Consider the following 21,484-nt stretch of genomic DNA (forward strand, 5'->3'; position numbering starts at 1 on the left):
GCATAGTTACTAAGACATAAAAAGCGAATGGTGACAGCATGTTAACATGCTGTAATGAATAAGAGTTAACAACACTTATATCTCACCCTCCCTAACACATATATTATATTATTAGCTAAGAAGGTCTCTTTGGGTTGTTTTAGGGCGGGCCCATACCTTAGTGTCCTAGCATGAAGGAATCACATCAGCATACACCAGCTCTCTCTGCATGTGCACCGCATCAAGTGTGTTAACAATTCTCGTGCAAAGCAATATCAATCCCGCCTCAAGCCCAAGTTGGCAAAGGCTGCACTTGTGTTATGACTATGAAGGCGTGGAGATCAGACCTCATAACAATACCATATCGTGTTGCTCCTGAAACTTCAGCACTCTCCGTGCAGACATGGTTTATTAAACAAAACTGATATCAGAGCAATAACATATTTTTCTCACATACACCACGGCAAACCACTAGGTTGAAAGCTAAGTCAACAATTAAGGGTCGTGTGCAGAAGTTGCAAGAAAGGAAAAATGGCGTTTAAATCTCAAATGTACCTATGCTAACTTAACACGATATAAGGATATATAGGAGCTATACAACAGTATCTTATTGTAGTAAAATGCTGTTAAACGTATTTAATTTTATTTTATGCTTTTGTACAGTGACCTATATTTTATCGTGTTTTTTAACATATATCCTGTTTACTTTTATGGTTCCCTTGAACTGAGTAAAGATGTATGATTGACTGACTGACATTTGACCTGTTGTGTTTTGTGCTAATGTGACAAGATAAAAACAAACGTAAAGTCATCTTTAATGCTCAGTTCACCTTTGGAACTCTATCATGGTTATTTAGGTATCCTCTCAGTATTCAATGCCCCCTGCTCTACTTCCTTCATGACACTCCACAACACTCTACACCACTGCACGCCACTACGTGACATTCCACGCCACTCAACTCTACGTCACTCCACGCCACTCTATGACACTTAACTCTACTCCACAGCACTCTCCTTTAACCACTAACTTTTAGCCATGCTGAGCAGCCGTCACGCTGGTGTACAACATGACTAAAACATTTTGGAAAAGTCAATAGCTCTTACATAGGGGAGAACTAATGGCTTTGCCAGTGGTTGTTTGATAATGTGACACACGCTGTCGTCATTCTGGAATATGCTACGCAAGGTATTCCAAGTGGTTCAGAAGCGTTAGGTCAAGAACTTCCAAAACATGTTTTCTCTACTCAGGTAGGAATTTTCATTACACAGTATTTCCATTTGCAATTTTTAGAAATAGATATCGCTTACAGTGTTGATAAAGGGATCCAAGTTCATGTTGCTAGTTTGCAAGCAAGGAGCTTATACTGAGAACGTAAATCTGTCCGGTATTGGGGTTGAAACACCGAGTAACTCTGAGAAGATCATTATTAGTTCAAGGGGATTTTTTTCGTTGATGTAAAAATGCTTAAAACAAGATATCTTGAGTTATAAGGCCTGGTCACAAAACCATTTGAGGTTGGAAGTCCAATTTAGATGCACAAAAATGGCTTGATTTGTGAGTGCAAGATATTCACACAAGGTGACCTTGCACTCGTAAATCATTTTACTCCTGCCTCATATTTCCAAAGAATGGTGTCAGACAGGGTGTGAGACCATTTCAATGAAGAGGTAGGGAGTGAGCAGTTCCAGGGTGGGATTTTCCTGCAAATTTAAAAAACATTCACAATCTCAAGAGTTTGTTGGTATTTTCAAAGTTTTCTTCAATCCAAACTCATCCCGGAAATGTTTAGGACATTTACTAATGCAAAAGGCAGGAGCAAAAGTCTCTCCAATGTGGGAAGGGAACACCCCTAAAACTGCTGCAAGTATGAGAGATGGGTTTTCCACAGGGAAGAATATTTTTCCCATGGAGATAATGTGATGCCCTTTTAGGATGACCAGTGTGTACTATATGCACCTGCTAGGCCGTACACGTTTCCGTGAGCATGAGTTGTCTTTTGGAGTCGTCTCGTCCCCCGGCACAGCAGACACACTCCCTCCCACATGGATGAATTTCGATTTGTGAGCCTCCAGTAACAAAAGTTTCAGAGTGCACAACCTTTAATTGGACATAAGGCCGAAAAGTGGGCTATAACTGGTTCGGCGGATAAAAAATACTTTGTTCACCACAGGTAATTAATATGAATCTACTGCTCGATTCCCAGCAAGTGAAATTCGCTACTTTCCAGCGAAATAAGTTCAAACATTTTTAAATTGCAAATGAATCACACAGCAGCGTACAGTATTCTCAGCACTTCTGTTTACGCATGAGCTGGGAGTCACACACGAACCTACTGTTTTTTTAAATGTGAGCGAACTCGGAACCAGGGCCGGACTGGCCAGACGGGCATCGGGCATTGCCCCGGAAGGCTTGAAGGGTTGGGGCTGGTTTTGATACTGGGGCAGGTTTTCCAGCGGTGCTGCAATATTGGTCCCACAGAAACAAAAGCAGAAGTGTTTCACACTTGCCCCCCGCCCTGCCCCCGGGGGCTGGTCCGAAAAAAATGCCAGGACTGCTTAGAGTTCCCAGTCCGCCCTGCTCGGAGCTGAGTGATGCTGTCACCCTCCCTGAAGTATGGGAGTCCACTTCAAGAGCCAGGGCCCAAAGCTTTGCAGAGAAGCTGTGGCCAGCGCTATCGAATGTCAGGGATGTCAAATACCAAGATTGCACAATCTTGATTCTAATTTATTGTTCTTTCTGACACTCCCTGTCCCTTTAGCTCACTCTTTCAGGTTCGTTTTCATCCCTGCTTTCTTTCTTTGTCATTGTTTTACAGTCTTCCTCTTTTTTCCCCTTTTGAGTTTTCTCTCTTTTGCTCTGGGTCAAAGACTGATGAGAAAAAATAGGTGCTAGTCTACAAAAATGAGTGCAGGTCACCCCCACCGGTAACCACCAGCTCAAATTAAGCATTGGCTTGTCCTAGAGGGCTGCAGAGGTATCTGATTGTGCTTTATGGAAGGTAGTAGTGGAAGCTGCGTTAGGAAGCAACATGGTGCGATTTTAGGTCTGGCGTGGCAGAGGATCTATCAGCTGAAGTATCATTAAAATATATGTAAAAACTGCATAGAGTGGGCTATGGTTCCTCCTGAGGACTATTACTATCTCGTCCTTTGCCATTTGCTCTTTGGTGTGTCATTCCATTGTCATTGTTCACGATAGTGCATTTCCCACTGATCAACTTGTATTTCTTTTTCCTTTAAGCTGTGTGTCATTTTATATATAAATTCCTGAAAGTGAAAGATCAAAATAGTTACAGAATATGTTATTTTTTAGGCACGCCTTTAACCCCGCCTCTACACTCACTGACCCCGCCCCCATTGCACACAGCATCATAGTACCCATACTTCTTGTAATGCACTTCGACCACTGGCCAGCCAGTACTATGCATTTCTATTGGTGAAAACAGAATCTTGTGTAACAGGAAAAGCTAAATTCTACTGCACGTTTTCTAATACGAAATTGTACCTCAAGGACATATTAAAACACAGAAGCGTTTAGTGACTGGAATCAGGCGAATCACCGCGTTTTAGAACAATTAACAATGCTTAATTGAATGACTCTATTATATTAGGCAAGAAGGAAAAGTGGAACATTTAAAAGGTCACGAGGCACGTTTTACACATTTAAGCTCGATACAATTACAACTATTCTAGGGAGAACCGATAAGAAGCAGACGGAACAGGTGTGCTGTTACGTGCGCCTCTCACAATTTCCTGATAACATCTGCAGGAACACACTGACCTTGTCACATACAACCAGCCTCTCGCAGCTAATCTCCGGCAGGCATGTATAAGACGGGACGTTCTCAATAAAGCTGCTATTTGACAATGACAGGCCCACGACACGGTTATGGGTACCATGTATGCAGAGCACAAGTCCTCAAAAAAGAAGTGGTTGGACTAACCAAGTTAGGCGGTATGCAAATGGCATCCCAACGCATGACATCAAGGCATGTGATATCCCACGTGGCATCACAGGAAGTGGCATCACAACTCAAGACCTCACAGGAAGTTACATCAAAAGAAGTGACTTCAGATCTTAACAACTGTGGTAAATAAATAAATAATACCTCTATTTTTGACTAGATATAACAATAACAGATAGCTCAATAAATAAGAGTCAAGATTCGAGGTAGTAGGAGTTTGCAGGTTTAATACAGCATAAAGGACAGGAACAGGACAACCTGCACGGGGAAGATCTGGGATGGCTAGCAACTTTTAATAACAGTGCACAAGCATATATAGTTAAACAAAATACATGGTGTTCAATACAATAGGCGTAGCAGTGGGCGGGGCCTGTAGCAGTCGCGAAAGATAAGGCGGAAAGTAGGTGTAACAAGAGGCGTGAACAGGGCGTATACATAGACATGTGATGTAAACGTAACGGAATATGTCATAAATGGGCGGAAACATGGAGGGGGCTACCTAAGGAGCCGGGACCTCTAACCTAGTGGTGCGCGCAAACTGACAATGACGTGTTACTAGGAGAAGCTGGGGGCTATGACTTCTGCGCTAGAAGGAGAGACTAAAGTCTGGAGAGTCAGAGCGGCATGTACCTAAACACTATCTAGTATCTGATGTTTAGAGAACATGTTGATGGAATCCAAAAGTTATCAGGGCAAAGGCTAACAGACACTAAGACTGGTGCATGCATTATTCTACATGTAGTGTGTGTTGAGGAATATTAAATGATCATTAATACAGTATTTCTCTTACATGGAGACGTAAAGGCTAGACGATGACTGAAACTATTGATGCGATTCAGTAGCTTAGGAATGCAGAGAAGGAGAGCTGGACTGATAACTAGAATCATAACATACTCTTGGCAGACTGACAGGCAGAGCCAGGCCGAGCCGGGCACTGTGAGGCAGGAAGTAAGTGAAGGGTCAGGGATACAGGTGGGGGCTGTATCGCTCCTCGGAGAGGGTTCAGGAGACAGGGGCTGAATCTGAGTCCGGGCCCTTTTGAGGCCTAGAAACGGAGACTTTTCAATGAATTTAACGTGCACACTGTAAAACGTGGCAACATAACTTTACATAGGCCTGATGCTCGTTGTATTCACGAAAACTAGGAACTGGCATACTAGAGATGGACACAGCTGTAATTGCGTCTTTAATCGATCATGAGGAATACATATGCATATTAATCGTGCACATATAACATAACATGGGGAACACGTAGGGACACAGAACATGGCAAAATTTACTTTTCCACATTCCCTCCTTGTCACTGCGTTTCCATCAAGAAACATCAATATTCATGATACCATCTATCATTTCATACAGTATCATTTGCTCGTCTCGAATTTTCTTGGAACGGGATCTAGGACGGGACTTGGGACTAGGAATACAAGAGGTAGCACAAATGCCGCAAATCGCAGGGCCACATTGTATACAGAGGCAGCAACTGAATATGATCGCTACTGCAATACCTAGAAATGACAATATTTTCCATCCCCAGGCAGAAATAATACTCCAAAACCAACCGGACCATGTCCAGGTGCCTGGATTCTGGTGTAACTGATGGGCAATTTTATGAAGTCTGGTTATAGCTGAATAAACAGACGGCGCGTTATTAGGAATGAAAATGCAGCAACTAGATCCGATGACTCTACATGCTCCTCCTCTATCGGCCAGTATGACGTCAAGAACGAGACGATTTTGGAGCACGACAAATCTCATAGCAGATTGCTCTTCGGTTAAGTTACCTAGGGCAGAAGCAGTCTCATTCACTACTGCTTCAAGGGTTCTGGTTAATCTACGTATTAACTTACTATTCTGGATAGGTCCTATAAAGAAAAAGAATCCTTTATTGAAATCTGTATACTGTTCTAGAGCAGTTTCAGTTTGATCGACAATCGGGGACTCAATCTCCCTTCTATGTCTAATGTGTACTAGATGTGTGTTTCTATGATAATCAGATGGGGCTAGGAAAACTGGTGGCAGTAGGAAGGCAATGTAACAGGTTCCCTCCCAATTGAGGGGCAGACGAACATATGCGGTCTGACCACAAACAAAATAAGAATGACGTGAAGCTTTAAAAATAGATTTCCCACTGTCACTATACTTGACAATAGTAGTACAATCACTATGTCCTACATGTACGGAACCATTATTTCTGACACATAATTCGCCTTTGACTGGTAATACTGAAATAGCAGGTAAGTCTGGAGTAGGATCAGACTGAACATTCAGAACCATGAAATTCGAAGAATAATTACCCAAATTATAAACTTCATTTTCTAGATCTAACCCTGTTCTGTGGGGAAGACCTTGCTTGTCTGGAAAACATGTACTGTTCAGAAGGGACATATCAGTCGAGGATGACGTTAACGTGGACCATGCTCCACACGAACCATTATGTGAAAACGGATAAGGAAAGAGTGGCAGAACTCCCTTAGGTGTCTGGAAAGGGGGGAGTCGACCACACACCCAACAATTAGTGGCATTGCTGGTCTGGTGTGAATAATGTAACATACGGATAAATGAATTGTTGCGCATAGCAAGACGATAGGATAGTTCGTGAGGAGGCAGATCACTAAACGTGTGCTCTACTGTAGCATTAGAAGACTTATTTACATGAGAAATTGGAAAACATAAATGAAATGCATAACTCGTGCAGGTAACCATCAGGCTGAGAAACAATATAAAACTTAGAAAAACGATACATCGGATAGAGTTTTGACTAACTCTCTCACTATGGGGGTCTATTTCATACATGTCAGATACCTGTCTAACCGTTTCACCTAGGGGAGGACTTAGACAATTAAACTGGCTGACTTATTTTACTAGACCGAAGCATCTTTTTATACTCCTGCTGCGGAGTTTCCTCTAACAGGGGAGGTTTTGAATCAATGTCATTGGCGGGACAGTCCTTAAGAATAGTATCTGTAGAAGTGTTATTTAAAGTTTTAGGTCTTAGTCCGTGAAATTTCTTGACGTGAGACAGATGCACCCAGCCTTTCCTGCCTTCCAACTTCACGGCTGTGCGGGTGGTTAGAAGGACTAACTTCGGCTCCTTCCAGCGAGGCTCCAGCGGACTCGAACGATCAAAATTCCGGACAAGCACTAGACTTCCTGGAACGATTTCATGCGGTTTCACCTCGGTATTGTCTGGAAATGCGGCGGCAACCTGTGAACGACAAGAGTGTAGGGCAGACATCAAGGAAGCTAGGTAATCTGTCAGCATATTACTGGAAACATCTGTAATACTTCGGGGTCTAGGTGTACCCCACATATTCGGGGGACGGCCGAATACGACCTCATAAGGGGACAGACCTGATCTGGAATGTGCGATCATGCGCATATAAAACAAAGCGACTGGCAGAGCAACTAACCAGTCTACACCTTTTTCTTGACAGATTTTGGCAATGCGGATTTTCAGGGTTTGATTATGTCTCTCTACAAGACCGGCTGCTTCTGGATGGCGTACACAATGGAACTTCCACTGGTACCCTAACAAAAGGGAAACGTGCTTCATTAGTTCGGATGAGAATGGCTGGCCGTTATCAGAATACACGACCCTAGGGAGTCCATAACGGGGGAAGAATTCACGAACCAGCTGCTTGGCAGTGGTCGCGGCCGTATAATCTGGGACTGGATATGCTTCTGTCCACCTGGACAAAGCGCATACAACTACAAGGATATACTTGAAACCTCGACATCGCTCCATCTGAATATAATCCATCTGGAGGACTTCAAAAGGGTGGTCAGGGGGTTGGAACCCACCTTGTTCCACCGGGACACTTTTACCTGGATTGAATTGACAACATATCATACAAGTACGGACTTTCTGCTTGGCTGCAGCTCGTAAATGCTTGTTAAACCAGATGTTCTGGATACTGTCTATCATGGCTTTTTCTCCTAAATGTGCAGGACTATGTGCGGTATTGATAATGACTTGAACCATTGAGTCGGGGAGAAACCATGTGGCTTTTCCCTTCGTCACCCATCCCTGGTCTGTCTGGACCCCTCCTTGTTCGGACCATTTCTTGATTTCTTCGGGAGTAGCATGTAACTGGATATCTATGACATCCTGAGTAGGGTCCTTAACTGTCATACAAGTAGTCTGTTCTAGAGTGGATGTCGGTGTCTTGTTAACTGGTATGTCTGGTGTCTGTGCTGTAAGCTTGGCTGTTCGATCTGCTAGATCATTACCTTGGGAAATAATGTCAGTGACTTTCGTATGTGCTTTGCACTTCATGATAGCGATAGATGTCGGTAAATGTATTGCATCTAACAGAGCTTGAATAAGGAAACCATGCTGAATCTTGGTTCCATGAGAAGTCATGAAACCTCTCTCCTGCCAGAGCACTCCGAAGTCGTGTACGACTCCGAATGCGTAGCGTGAATCTGTGTAAATATTAACTTTCAGGTTCTTGGCACGTATGCAGGCTTGTGTCAGAGCAACTAGCTCTGCTGCCTGAGCAGACAGGGTGTCAATACGGTGTGTTTCAATAACTTCAGTGTCAGTAGTCACTGCATACGCGGCTACTAGTTCTCCTGTACTCGTTCTCATACATGAACCATCCACATAAAGTGTCAGGTCGGGGTCTGGTAATGGAATATCTGTCAGGTCTTGTCTCGGCTTAGTCATAGTGTTAACTACTTCCACACAGTCATGTGTGGCAGGATTTGAAGTAACTGACGGTAACAGTGTAGCAGGATTTAGAACGTTGCAGCGTCTGATTTCTATGTGTGGCTGGAACAGTGTTAGTTCATAACCTGTCAAACGTGCAATTGTCAAGTGCTGGGTCTGTGTTCGGTTTAAAAGAACTTCCACGGAGTGTGGAACTTGTACTGTCAGGGAATGTCCTAATACTATGGAATCACTTTGTCTGATAGCTAGTGCTGTGGCTGCAACTGACTTGAGGCACGCAGGCAGAGCCTGGGCTACTGGATCTAATGTGCTCGAAAAATAAGCACAGGGCTTGTATTGTCCTGCTTGATCTTGTGTGAGAACAGATAATGCAGTACTATCACGTTCTGTGACAAAAAGTGTGAAAGGCTTACTGTAGTTCGGTGTAGCTAGAACGGGAGCTTGGCATAAAGCTTTCTTTAACTCATTGAAACTAAGTGTATGTTCAGATGTCCAAGGGAGGACAGTCGATACGGCTGCCTCCTGTGTCGTTAACTGTATCAGTGGTTTAGCTAGAAATGCATACTGAGGAATCCATTGTCTGCAATAGGAAGTAAGGCCGATAAAAGCACGTACCTCCTTCTGGGTCTTGGGCTGAGGAAGACTCGCTATTAACTGGATACGGTCAGGTGTCAACTGCCTACCCCACTTGGACAGTAAGTGGCCTAAGTAGATCACTTGCTGGACACAGAATTGAAGCTTTGAAGGGGACACCTTGTGCCCCATCTCGGCTAGGAAATACAGAACTGTGAGTGACGCTCGCTCGCAAGCACGTTCAGAACGGGCTGTGATCAGTAGATCATCGACATATTGGAGCAGGGCAGTGTCAGTTGGCATGTGAATATTGTCTAGTTGTCTCTTAAGTGCTTGACTGTAAATGCTAGGACTTTCTGTGAAACCTTGAGGAGCTCGTGTGAATTTATAGCTCCTTCCATTTAAACAAAAACCGAAAAGGTACTGGCTGTCTGGATGAATTGGAACACTGAAAAATGCGTTTTTGAGGTCTATGACTGTGAAAAATGTAGCCTCAGAATCAATGGCTGTCAATAGAGATGAGATATCTGGGACTACTGGATACTGGGGGATGATACATTTATTAAGTTCTCGAAGATCAATCACTAATCGATATACTGGAGGTGCATTTAGATCAGTACGTTTCATGACTGGAATGATAGGAGAATTACATACATTGGAGTCAGTTTCTACAACTACTCCTTGAGCCATAAGCTCGTCAATAATTTTGGATAAGGCTGCTACAGCCTCAGGTGGCAATCTGTACTGTCTGATTCGTGGTAACACTACACCTTGCTTGAGAGTCACACGATGGGGTGTGATTTGCATGAATCAGTTGGACCTTGCGCCCATAGATGTTGCGGGACATTTGACAATCTCGGATCAAAATCTCGTAATACATAGTGACCCTTGAAGTCACGTAAAAACAAACGTATCCGCTCTGGGGAACAGCAAATAACTGCACCTAATTCTTTCAGTGTCTTAATACCTAACAAATTTTCTGGACATGACTTCGTAAGCAATAGATCAGTAGTTCGGGACAATGGACCTACTTCTAGAGTAACTGGTTTGGAAATCTCGTTAACAATTGGCTTTCCTGAAAATCCAAGGGAAACATTTCTCGAGCCTGAGAGCGGAGCCCCTGGAACCTCGTCGTGACTAATAGTAGTCCTACTTGCCCCTGTATCAATCAAAAACTTTCTGTCTTTCCCCAATACTTGACTATGTACATAGGGACCTTCTTGATCTACAGGAATCTCGATGAGAGGCAAGCCTACCTCCCTCTCTAGGCTGTTTCATGAATACGCTTGATACTCTGGATACTCTGACTGAGCATACTGGTACATCTGCTGTGTAACATGCTGTGTTGCAGCAATAGGCTGCGGTGCTGGAACTGTCTGTTGTGCATTCTGTGGTGACTGAGAAGTCTGTGAAACTTGTTCTTGTCTAGGCGGACGTGGTCTTTCTTTAGTCTTACCAGTGGCTATATTGTGTTTCAGAACTGCACACTCGTTTATAAAATGACCTGGCTGTTTACAATAATTGCATGTCCCTTTAACGGGAGCTGCAGGATGACTGGCTTGATTCGGACCCCTCTTCTGACTGTCTTGAGGAACAGATTGTGCAACTAGTACTTTCATTTTCGTGTCTTTCATACGTCTTCTCTCGTGTTCTTGCTCTTCTCTGATTCTATTCTGGTGATACTGGAGCATTTGAAGCATTTGTGACGGGGTACTAGCTTGCCAAGTACTTTCGACTTTCAAAACTCGATTTTTAACTTGTGGACTTGAATTCTCGACTAATTTAGTAACAAAAAGATGAGGGTATGACTCACTACTCGTCTTCAAACCACTGTTTATTATAAAACATTTCTCAAATCTAGAATAAAAATCACTAGTATCTTCGTCTGGTTTCTGTTTACATGCTGAGATTGCATCACAGTCTTCCTTTTTCGTGGCTAATAACCTAGGCAAAACTTGTATCAATAATTCTGGTAATTCTTTACATTTATCTCCAAGACCGGTACCTGGTACTCGTATCTTATCTTCAGCTTCTAGAGCTGTCCAATCGATCTTTTTCTCTCCCACCTCCCAATCTTTTTCCTTGAGTTTTTCGTATACCCCTGCGGGCAACAGGACTTTTAACATTTTAATAATATCTGGATACGTGTATTCTCCCATACGGAGCATGTCTTTTAATTCTCGGTGGAACCCTGCTGGATCTTTGTCGTGACAGGGAATTAATTTCTTCATCTCTAAGAGTTCCATCTTGGTAACTGGGGTGTAAACAAATACTCGTTGCATTTCACCATCTGGTGTCCTAACTGGGTGTACTTCTCGTAACGGATGCTGCCTGTCTATGTAAAACGGTTTACTTTCTGGAGGTGAGACATGAACAAAATGCGGGTTCAAAAACGTTCTGTATTTGTGGCGCTGTTCTAGAATGACACTAATTAAATCAGTACCTAAACCTTTCCATCTATACTGGAGTAACTCGTTCAGGACATCATGTAACGGACCTGGATCAGAATGTTGACCCTCATACAGTGTAATGAGGTGTTGGATCATATACATACCCACCAGTCGCTGCTCGGCTGGGGGCAATTTCAGAAACATTTGTGCCACTATTTCGTCTGGAAAAGTGGTAGAATCAGTAATCCATCGGACTGCTGATCGGGCTAGTTCTTGTTCATGCATAGTACTTAATTCACTATAACCGATTCGTGATTTCAGAATTTGATCGGTAGCTTGAAATACTTGTTCTAGAGAACCTTGTTCTGGTGCTGGAAGATGAAAGACTTTCTTGTGTTCTAGGCGTAAATGTCGGTCTGGAAATCTAGATTTACCTACATACGCTATTCTGGCGGTAGTCTCGTCGTCTACCTCTTCAGTAGAAGAGTCATTTTCTTTCTCGCTTACTTGTGCTTCTTTGCGTTGTTCGTGTAACCTTATTATTTCTTTACGTATTTTCTTGTACATACTCTCTATACTATTGAGTGTCTTGTGCTTACCCTCGGCTATATTATCACTCCACTTTGTCAAAATTTTCATTTCGTTCGGATCTTTAGTCGGGGAATCTTGTTCCCTAATTAAACAATTGATCAGAAACTTTAATAACATGAACTGGATCTCAGATTTCCTGAGAGACATGACTTCAGCAATACTTTCTGGATCTTGTCCTGTACGAATGAAACGATACATTCTGTCTAGATCTTCTTTCATATTCGGTAGGGTGACCAAATACTCGGACACCTGCCTTATACGTACGGAATATATAACCATACTATCCTCGCCTGGGACTGGATCATAACAGCATTCAGTAAGGAGTCGCCTGATTTCTGCAATGGACTTATATTTAGGCGTACGCTGTAACGCACGTTCATGTAACTCGACTGCCCCTAGACGTCTACTTGGCGGCGGGGTACCAGGAGGACCTCCTCCCGCGGCCCCTAAACTGGAATCGTCGACTGATACTCTTCGAGCTGGCAGAGTGACTGAAGTAGCGGGAATTTGTACTACGGGCTGGACCGGGGGTACCGTAACAGGTACTGCAACAGGTGCCCCGGTGGCTGGAAGACCATGAATTACATTATTCACAGGAGCTGGTGGAACAGGATTTGCATATTCTGGGACTGTGTCGTCCAAATAGGACGAGAGAAAAATATCAGCTGCGGTCGGTTTGTGACGCAGATTGGTCGGAACTAAAGGTGGCGGAAAATTACTGGATGCTTCCGGGGTTGCTTTTGGCAAGCCCTCGGCAAGAAGAGGGTACATACCCTTAATAAGGGCATTTCTCTGCCTGTCTGACTGTTCGGTTTTAACTCGTTCACCTATTTCGATTAGTTCCTTTTCTTGGGCTTTTTCTAAGGATTCTCTACTTAATTCTGACTTTCTGATTTCTTTTTCGGTTCTTTTATGAGATTCTTTGCGCCATAACTCGATGGCATCTTTCTGTGACTGTCTGGCTTTCTTTTTCCATAATACTTCTTCTACTCGCATGATGCACTCGGCATCCCATGTACCCTATACGGGCAATCTATACTTTTCTTCTAACTGTTTGGTGTACTCCACCCACAAATCTAGATACAATATGGCACTTATGCCATGCTTTTGATACATAAAATGACCTGGACTGTCCCTAGGCGGGACAGGAACTGCTTCTTCTAACAGACCTTTTCTAGTTTTTAACTGACGTAACTTGGAAAACAATGGCATGACTGGGCTGGAGTCTAGACACAATACAATACACAATGAACACGATGATTACTAAACAACACATTCATACCACGACATTGAAATACATGAATGACATTTAGGATAACAGTTCGGACAAAACACTACCTGGAATACTGAAAACAGAATACATGAATTTCTCGAGAACAGAACGGACTAGAACAGAAACTAGATGCACTGCTAAAACAGTACGAAACTTACCGGTCTCATAAAGAGACACGTCAGGACCCGCATCCACCTAAGTGGACACTTCGTGTTGGATCTGCGTACCCAAACCCACGGACCAGAGACAATGCAATTGACCCTGTCTAGATACTACCCCAGCAATGGTACTCACCGGGCAGCAAGAACGGAAGGCCTCGGACTGGACTGGACTGCTTCGACGCCGGACGGACGAACTTCGGACTTCTGTTACGGGTGGGCCTCCGGATACCTCGGACCTTGGACTCTCGGCTTGGGCTCTGGTCGGGACTCGCCGCGTTCCTCCACCGCCTCGTCTGGATGCTGGACCGCAACCTCCGTCTCCTCCGTGGGCCTGAGGGATACTTGAAGCAGAAATATCTGCACGTGCACGGTATGGTTCCGTCACGGCTGCAGAGGATCAGGGGGCTTGCGTGGCTTCACCGGCGCGTGGGGAAAGGGCAAGTCCCTGTTCGGGCGCCATTATGTGGTAAATAAATAAATAATACCTCTATTTTTGACTAGATATAACAATAACAGATAGCTCAATAAATAAGAGTCAAGATTCGAGGTAGTAGGAGTTTGCAGGTTTAATACAGCATAAAGGACAGGAACAGGACAACCTGCACGGGGAAGATCTGGGATGGCTAGCAACTTTTAATAACAGTGCACAAGCATATATAGTTAAACAAAATACATGGTGTTCAATACAATAGGCGTAGCAGTGGGCGGGGCCTGTAGCAGTCGCGAAAGATAAGGCGGAAAGTAGGGGTAACAAGAGGCGTGAACAGGGCGTATACATAGACATGTGATGTAAACGTAACGGAATATGTCATAAATGGGCGGAAACATGGAGGGGGCTACCTAAGGAGCCGGGACCTCTAACCTAGTGGTGCGCGCAAACTGACAATGACGTGTTACTAGGAGAAGCTGGGGGCTATGACTTCTGCGCTAGAAGGAGAGACTAAAGTCTGGAGAGTCAGAGCGACATGTACCTAAACACTATCTAGTATCTGATGTTTAGAGAACATGTTGATGGAATCCAAAAGTTATCAGGGCAAAGGCTAACAGACACTAAGACTGGTGCATGCATTATTCTACATGTAGTGTGTGTTGAGGAATATTAAATGATCATTAATACAGTATTTCTCTTACATGGAGACGTAAAGGCTAGACGATGACTGAAACTATTGATGCGATTCAGTAGCTTAGGAATGCAGAGAAGGAGAGCTGGACTGATAACTAGAATCATAACATACTCTTGGCAGACTGACAGGCAGAGCCAGGCCGAGCCGGGCACTGTGAGGCAGGAAGTAAGTGAAGGGTCAGGGATACAGGTGGGGGCTGTATCGCTCCTCGGAGAGGGTTCAGGAGACAGGGGCTGAATCTGAGTCCGGGCCCTTTTGAGGCCTAGAAACTGAGACTTTTCAATGAATTTAACGTGCACACTGTAAAACGTGGCAACATAACTTTACATAGGCCTGATGCTCGTTGTATTCACGAAAACTAGGAACTGGCATACTAGAGATGGACACAGCTGTAATTGCGTCTTTAATCGATCATGAGGAATACATATGCATATTAATCGTGCACATATAACATAACATGGGGAACACGTAGGGACACAGAACATGGCAAAATTTACTTTTCCACACAACTCACATACATGTTTAGCAGGTCCATCATGAGTATGTTTGAGAACATTATTAGATTTAACAAAATCGATTTTGCGTCGGAGTTGCGCCAAAAAAGTAATGCAACCCGATGCAAAATGTGGACTTCAAATTATACATTGTCTTTTTTTAAACCCTGCCACAAAGAAATTGCCTGCACGGAGAAATGTAGAGAGTAAATCTATTCTGCTCATTTTTTTGCAAAGTCTGCATTTTAATATATCTTATGGGGTTAAGGCACCTGCTGTAGAGATCTTTGTGAGCTCAGAATATCTCAGGGAATAATAATAATAATGGAAACATAACTCTGGAGGTTAACAAATTTTCTGGAGAGATCTCTGTTTTGTCTAGTCTCAATTTTTAATCAAAGTAGCATAGAGGGTTAATATGTCTCCTGCAAAGCACATCATGTAAAATGCAGTTTTTAGGTCTCGCCTGTCAATGCGCATGCGCATTGAGCTTGCGAGACTATGGGGGCTTAAACAGACTTTAACCAACTTGCAAGGAATCGATGGCGATTCCTTGCAGTGCCCGTGAAATTCAAGCTCAATGCGCATGCGCATTGACATTAAAAGCGCGTGCACATGCCCCAGCCGCCTGCCTTGCATGTCTTTTCCCTCAGCCGCACTCCTCCCACACCCCCGCTCCGCCCCCTCCCCTGCCTGCCGTGTCGCATTTCTTCAGGGCACCTCCCCTCATCAGTTCCCCAGCAGCATCTGTTCCCCAGCCTGCCGAGAGCAGCTCTTCCTGCTCCGCCCTCTCCCCACTCTCTCTCCCCTCACAATGCTTTCCGGCTCCGCCCCCTCCCCACTCTCTCTCCCAGCACACCTCCCCCTCCAGCATACAGCACGGAATTCAGGCATCAGCTGGACATGCGGAAAATTCCCCAGATTCTTATAGCGCAACTTGTAGAGATTGCATAAACTGCTTGCTAAAGAAAGAAAGTTACATACTATTTTGTTCTGCAGCTCTTCCCGCTCCGCCCCTTGCTCTCCGCCCCCTGCCTCCCCAGCCGCCAGCACCTCCCCTCATCCGTTCCCCAGCAGCATCTGTTCCCCAGCCTGCCGACTCTTAGTCGATCAGCCTATAATCCACTTTACTGCTTGTCTTCCGTGAAACTGTCTGTTCTGCCTCGAGCGGAAGGAGGCTCAAGACGCAGCTTGCCTCTTGTGTCATACACCTATGCATCACCGCTTACAGTGCGGCTTCTTTGGTTGCAAGTCGCCTCCAGCACAGCCCCTGCCCGATAGCTTTCAGTCTCTCCTACCCATCTGTTGGCGGAAGCCTCTGCTCTCCACACCGATTCCTCTCACAGAACGGGGCATGTTTCCGAGGGCGCCCATAACAAGGATGCTCCGCCAGCAGCTCTTCCCCTCCCCACTCTCTCTCCCAGCACACCTCCCCCTCGCTCCGCCCCCTGCCTCCCCAGCCGCCAGCATTCCACACTGACACAGCCTGCCGAGAGCAGCTCTTCCTGCTCCGCCCTCTCCCCACTCTCTCTCCCCTCACGACGCTCTTCCCGCTCCGCCACCTCCCCCCCAGCACTCTAGCATACAGCACGGAATTCAGGCATCAGCTGGACATGCGGAAAATTTCCCAGATTCTTATAGCGCAACTTGTAGAGATTGCATAAACTGCTCGGTAAAGAAAGAAAGTTACACACTATTTTGTTCTGCAGCTCTTCCCGCTCCGCCCCTTGCTCTCCGCCCCCTGCCTCCCCAGTCGCCAGCACCTCCCCTCATCCGTTCCCCAGCAGCATCTGTTCCCCAGCCTGCCGACTCTTAGTCGATCAGCCTATAATCCACTTTACAGCAACACATCGCCCATAACAAGGATGCTCCGCCAGCAGCTCTTCCCCTCCCCACTCTCTCTCCCAGCACACCTCCCCCTCGCTCCGCCCCTTGTTTAAAGCATGAAAATACATCCCGCCTCTCCTCCCCCTTCCTTCCCTCCCCCCGGCTTCTTCCCACCCTCCTCCCTTTGCCCGAGGACATCACGAGAGCCGCTAACCCTCCTCCAGGAGCCTGATGATGAGGGAGGAGACGCACAACTGCGGACCTCTCCTGCTGGCACACGAACAACGTCACCTTCTTCACTCTTCAGCACACCAGCCATATTTTTGGGGGACTAGCCAGAGTTGTTAAAGTTGAGCTATATGTACTGTGAAGCCAATGCAGACAGCGGCAAAGTGGCTTTGGACGAAACTCAAAACAAGTCACTCTCACTAGGGTCCGCAAGGCTTTAATGTCGAGAAAGAGTGCACGCTCTAAGAGCTGAAAAAATAGACAACGTTCGCGTTCACTCAAATTCTGTGATGCTTCTATCCACAGCTCGAAAAGTTATTTATAAAGAAAGAGACATCTCTCACTTTCCTCTCGTTCCTGCCAGCTGTCACCTCCACATTCCATATCCTCCGTACTTTTAATTTTGAATCATTATGTTGCCCTCCTTCTCCGTAACTCATTCTTTCTCCCGACTTTTCTTCCCTTTACTCCTTTGTTATCTACTCCCAACGTACTTCTCTCTTCTAATTTCATTTAATAGGTCGAGCCTGGTCAGCCCATGCACTGCTATGCAAGGTGTGCTGTATTGGAGTATGGACTTGAAGCCCTGCCCACTCTCTCCCCACCACCACATCCACCACACCCACCACCACCACCGCATCCACCACCACCGCATCCACCACCACATCCACCACCGCCACATCCACCACATCCACCACCACCACATCCACCACCGCCACATCCACCACCACCACATCCACCACCACCACCACCACCACCACATCCAACACCACCACCACATCCACCATCACCACCACATCCAACACCACTTCACCACCGCATCCACCACCACCACATCCACCATCACATCCACATCCACCATGATATCCACCGCCACATCCACCACCGCATCCACCACCACATCCACCACCACCACATCCACCACCGCCACATCCACCACCACCACATCCACCACCGCCACATCCACCACCACATCCACCACCACCACCACCACATCCACCACCACCGCATCCACATCCACATCCACCACCACATCCACCACCGCATCCACCACCGCATCCAACACATCCACCACCGCATCCACCACCACCACATCCACCGCATCCACATCCACCACCACATCCACCACCGCATCCACCACCGCATCCACATCCACCACCACATCCACCACCACATCCACCACCGCATCCACCACCGCATCCACCACCACCACCACATCCACCACTGCATCCACCACCACCACATCCACCAGCACATCCGCCACCTCATCCACCACCGCATCCACCACCACCACATCCACCACACCCACCACCAGCACTTCCACCACCACATCCACCACCACTTTCACCACATCCACAACCACCACATCCACCACATCACCACCACATCCACCACCACATCCACCATCACCACCACCACCACCACATCCACCACCACCATATCCCCCAGATCCACCACCACCACATCTATATGTGTGTGGCTCTGTGTGTGTGTAGGTGCAAATGCAATGTTCTTGGATTTTTGTCACAATAAAATACACTGAACATAATCTTCACAAAAGTTATTTACAAACATTTAAGCTATTGCCATTATAAATTAAAAAAATTATTTAAGTATTAATTATTTACAAAAATTAAAAGCCATTGTTATTTGTAATATCAATACATCTAAGTCACGTAAATACAAAACATGTTGCATTACAAATGCTATAGGTGTCACATTTGCAAAAGTTATAACTATTGGCATTGTAAATGACAAAGCTATTAATTTAGCTATTTTCAAAAACAACACATAAATAAAAAAAAATCATTTACAAGACCAATAGCTCCAACTTTTCTAATGCGAGACCTATTGCATTTCCAATGCTTGTTTATTTAAGTGGGTTACTGCTTTTAACACAGATTCTTTTGTTACTTGCAGTTCATAAATTGTACTCCTAATATAGCACAGTGAGCTATGAAGGACAAGAGACTACTACACCTTGTAACTCTTTCTGCCTTATGTAACACATCTTGTAAATTGATTTACACACTTGCGTGATTTATTGTCAATGTATAATGTGTACTTGTGATATAAAGCACTCTGACACCCAGCATTCGGATGGGTAGTTGTTAGAAACGGGGGTCTCTAGTTGGCAAGGGCTTGCACCTTTGTCCAAATAGGGTCCTTCTTCCTAGTCAGGATAAGGGAGTTACACTCCTAAAATAAACCCTGTTCACCACCTTGGTAGCTTGGCACAAGCAGTCAGGCTTATCTTAGAGGCAGTGTGTAAAGCATTTGCACATAACCAACAGTAATATAGTGTAAGCACTACAAAAGGACACCACACCAGTTTAGAAAAATATCCAATATTTTTAAATACTTAAGACAAGGCCAAAAACGGTAAAAATCTACAATACAGTACTTAAAGATATTCAGTTATCAAAATAACCTTGAAAAACAGCTCCTTGATGTCGATAGCTCTGTCCGGCGCTATCACGGCGTCATGAGCAAACAAATCCAAACAATCCTGGCTGACCGCGGAGTCACAGGGCAGCTACATTGTTGGGAGGACCCGCAAACAGTACCTTTTAGAAATGCAGGGCGTCTGCGACCTCTCATTGAGCTTCCGAAAGCACGGTGTCCACAGGCATCAGTTTCGGAGGTCGGTGCAGGAGTCGTCGGGGCCCTCGAAGTCACACGCGTTGCAGGTCTTACTCCTCATTGTTGAAGCCAGGAGCACTGGCGTCGGCAGGCGTAGTCAGGCATCGAGTGCTGTTGTGCAAAGTGCAGCGGTGTGACGTGCGGTGCCCGCAGGATGTGGTACGAAAAGCGGCTCGATGGCAGCATCAGATGGCGTCATCGGTGAGACCAGGGTCGCGGTGCGAAGTGGATGCAGTGCTCGTCACGGTGCTGGCAAGTCGCGGTGCAAGCAGCAGCATCATCCTTGCGGAAGCGTTGTTGTCGGCTGACAAACTGGAGTTTATGGCACCGGCATCGGTAGGCCAAGGCTGCAGTGTGGGATGAGGGTTGTGAGCCGGGTAACTTTACGAGCGGGTCCCTCGAACCCCGGTGCAAGCAGCATCGTCGATTCCGGCGTGGAGTGATGTCGTCAGGGATCACAAGGCGTTGTCGTGAAGTGAGGCGGGCGGAGTGTGGTGCCCACAGGTCACGGTGCGAGCAGCAGCTTGGTGGCGGTGTCAGCAGGCATCGTTGGTGAGACCAGGGTCACAGTCCGGCGGTGTCCTCGGCGGTGCTGTCAGGACACGGAGTCAGCAGCTGCATCGTGGACGGAGTCGGGTTGCTTTTTCTTCTGTTGCAACACAAAACACACAGTCCCCAGTGCTGAGGGCAGAAGAACTTGAAGTCTTTGCTGATCCTGAGACTTCTTGAACAGGGGGCAAGCTCTACCTCAAGCCCTTGGAGAAACTCACAAAAGTAGATTGCAGAAAATTCAGTCCGGTCCTTTCACTGCTCGAGATGGATGGAGCCACTGCAGGCCAACACAGCAAAGTGGTAGTTCCTCCTCACAGCTTCTCCAGCTCTTCTTCTTGGCAGTCTTCGTAGTCCAAAAGAGTTCTAAAGTTCTGGGGTTTGGGTCCCAATATGTATACCACAAAATCATTTGTTCTTTGAAGGCAGAGAGTGTCTGTACCCAGCCCAAACCAGTTCTGTCCTCCCTGGTGCAGCTTCCTTGCAGGAGGTGGAGACAGCATTGTTGAAAGCAGACCTGGCCCAGGCAGCTGAAAGGAAAACTCCTCCCCCTACTCTCTATTCTATGAAGGCTCAGGCAAGTGAAAGGAAATCTCCTCCCCCTATTCTCAATTCAATACAGGGCCTATTCAGTCCTGCCCTGACCCATCAGACTGCTGGAGCCAAGGCCCTCTCCAGCCCCCTGTCACTCACAAACCTGACACAACCTAGCAAAGGCATACTGGATGGTTAGGCAAGAAAATACCTACTTTCTAAAAGTGGTATTTTCAAACACAGGATGTAAAAATCACTCTCACTAAAAGATGTACTTTAACATTCTGAGTTCAGGCATACTAAACTTGTTCTTCTACCTTGTTCCCTGGGTCAGTTCGGATTATAAGGTGTTATAATCAAACTGCCCATTCTGGCCTATGGGAACAGGTAGCCTTGCAATAGAGAATAACGAAATTGGCTGTAAATCACTATCAGGACATGCCATACACAACAAGGCATGTCCTACCTTTCAGATACAATG

General features: G+C 45.6%; 1 protein-coding gene across 2 annotated transcripts in view; it reads right to left on the minus strand.

Annotated features, from left to right (window-relative positions):
- Positions 1–21,484, minus strand: part of TRPM6 (transient receptor potential cation channel subfamily M member 6) — a 730,325-nt gene that overhangs the window by 237,906 nt on the left and 470,935 nt on the right. The window lies entirely within an intron of this gene.

The sequence above is a fragment of the Lissotriton helveticus genome, chromosome 2_1 (assembly GCF_964261635.1).
Source record: "Lissotriton helveticus chromosome 2_1, aLisHel1.1, whole genome shotgun sequence".
NCBI classification, from domain to species: Eukaryota; Metazoa; Chordata; class Amphibia; order Caudata; family Salamandridae; genus Lissotriton; species Lissotriton helveticus.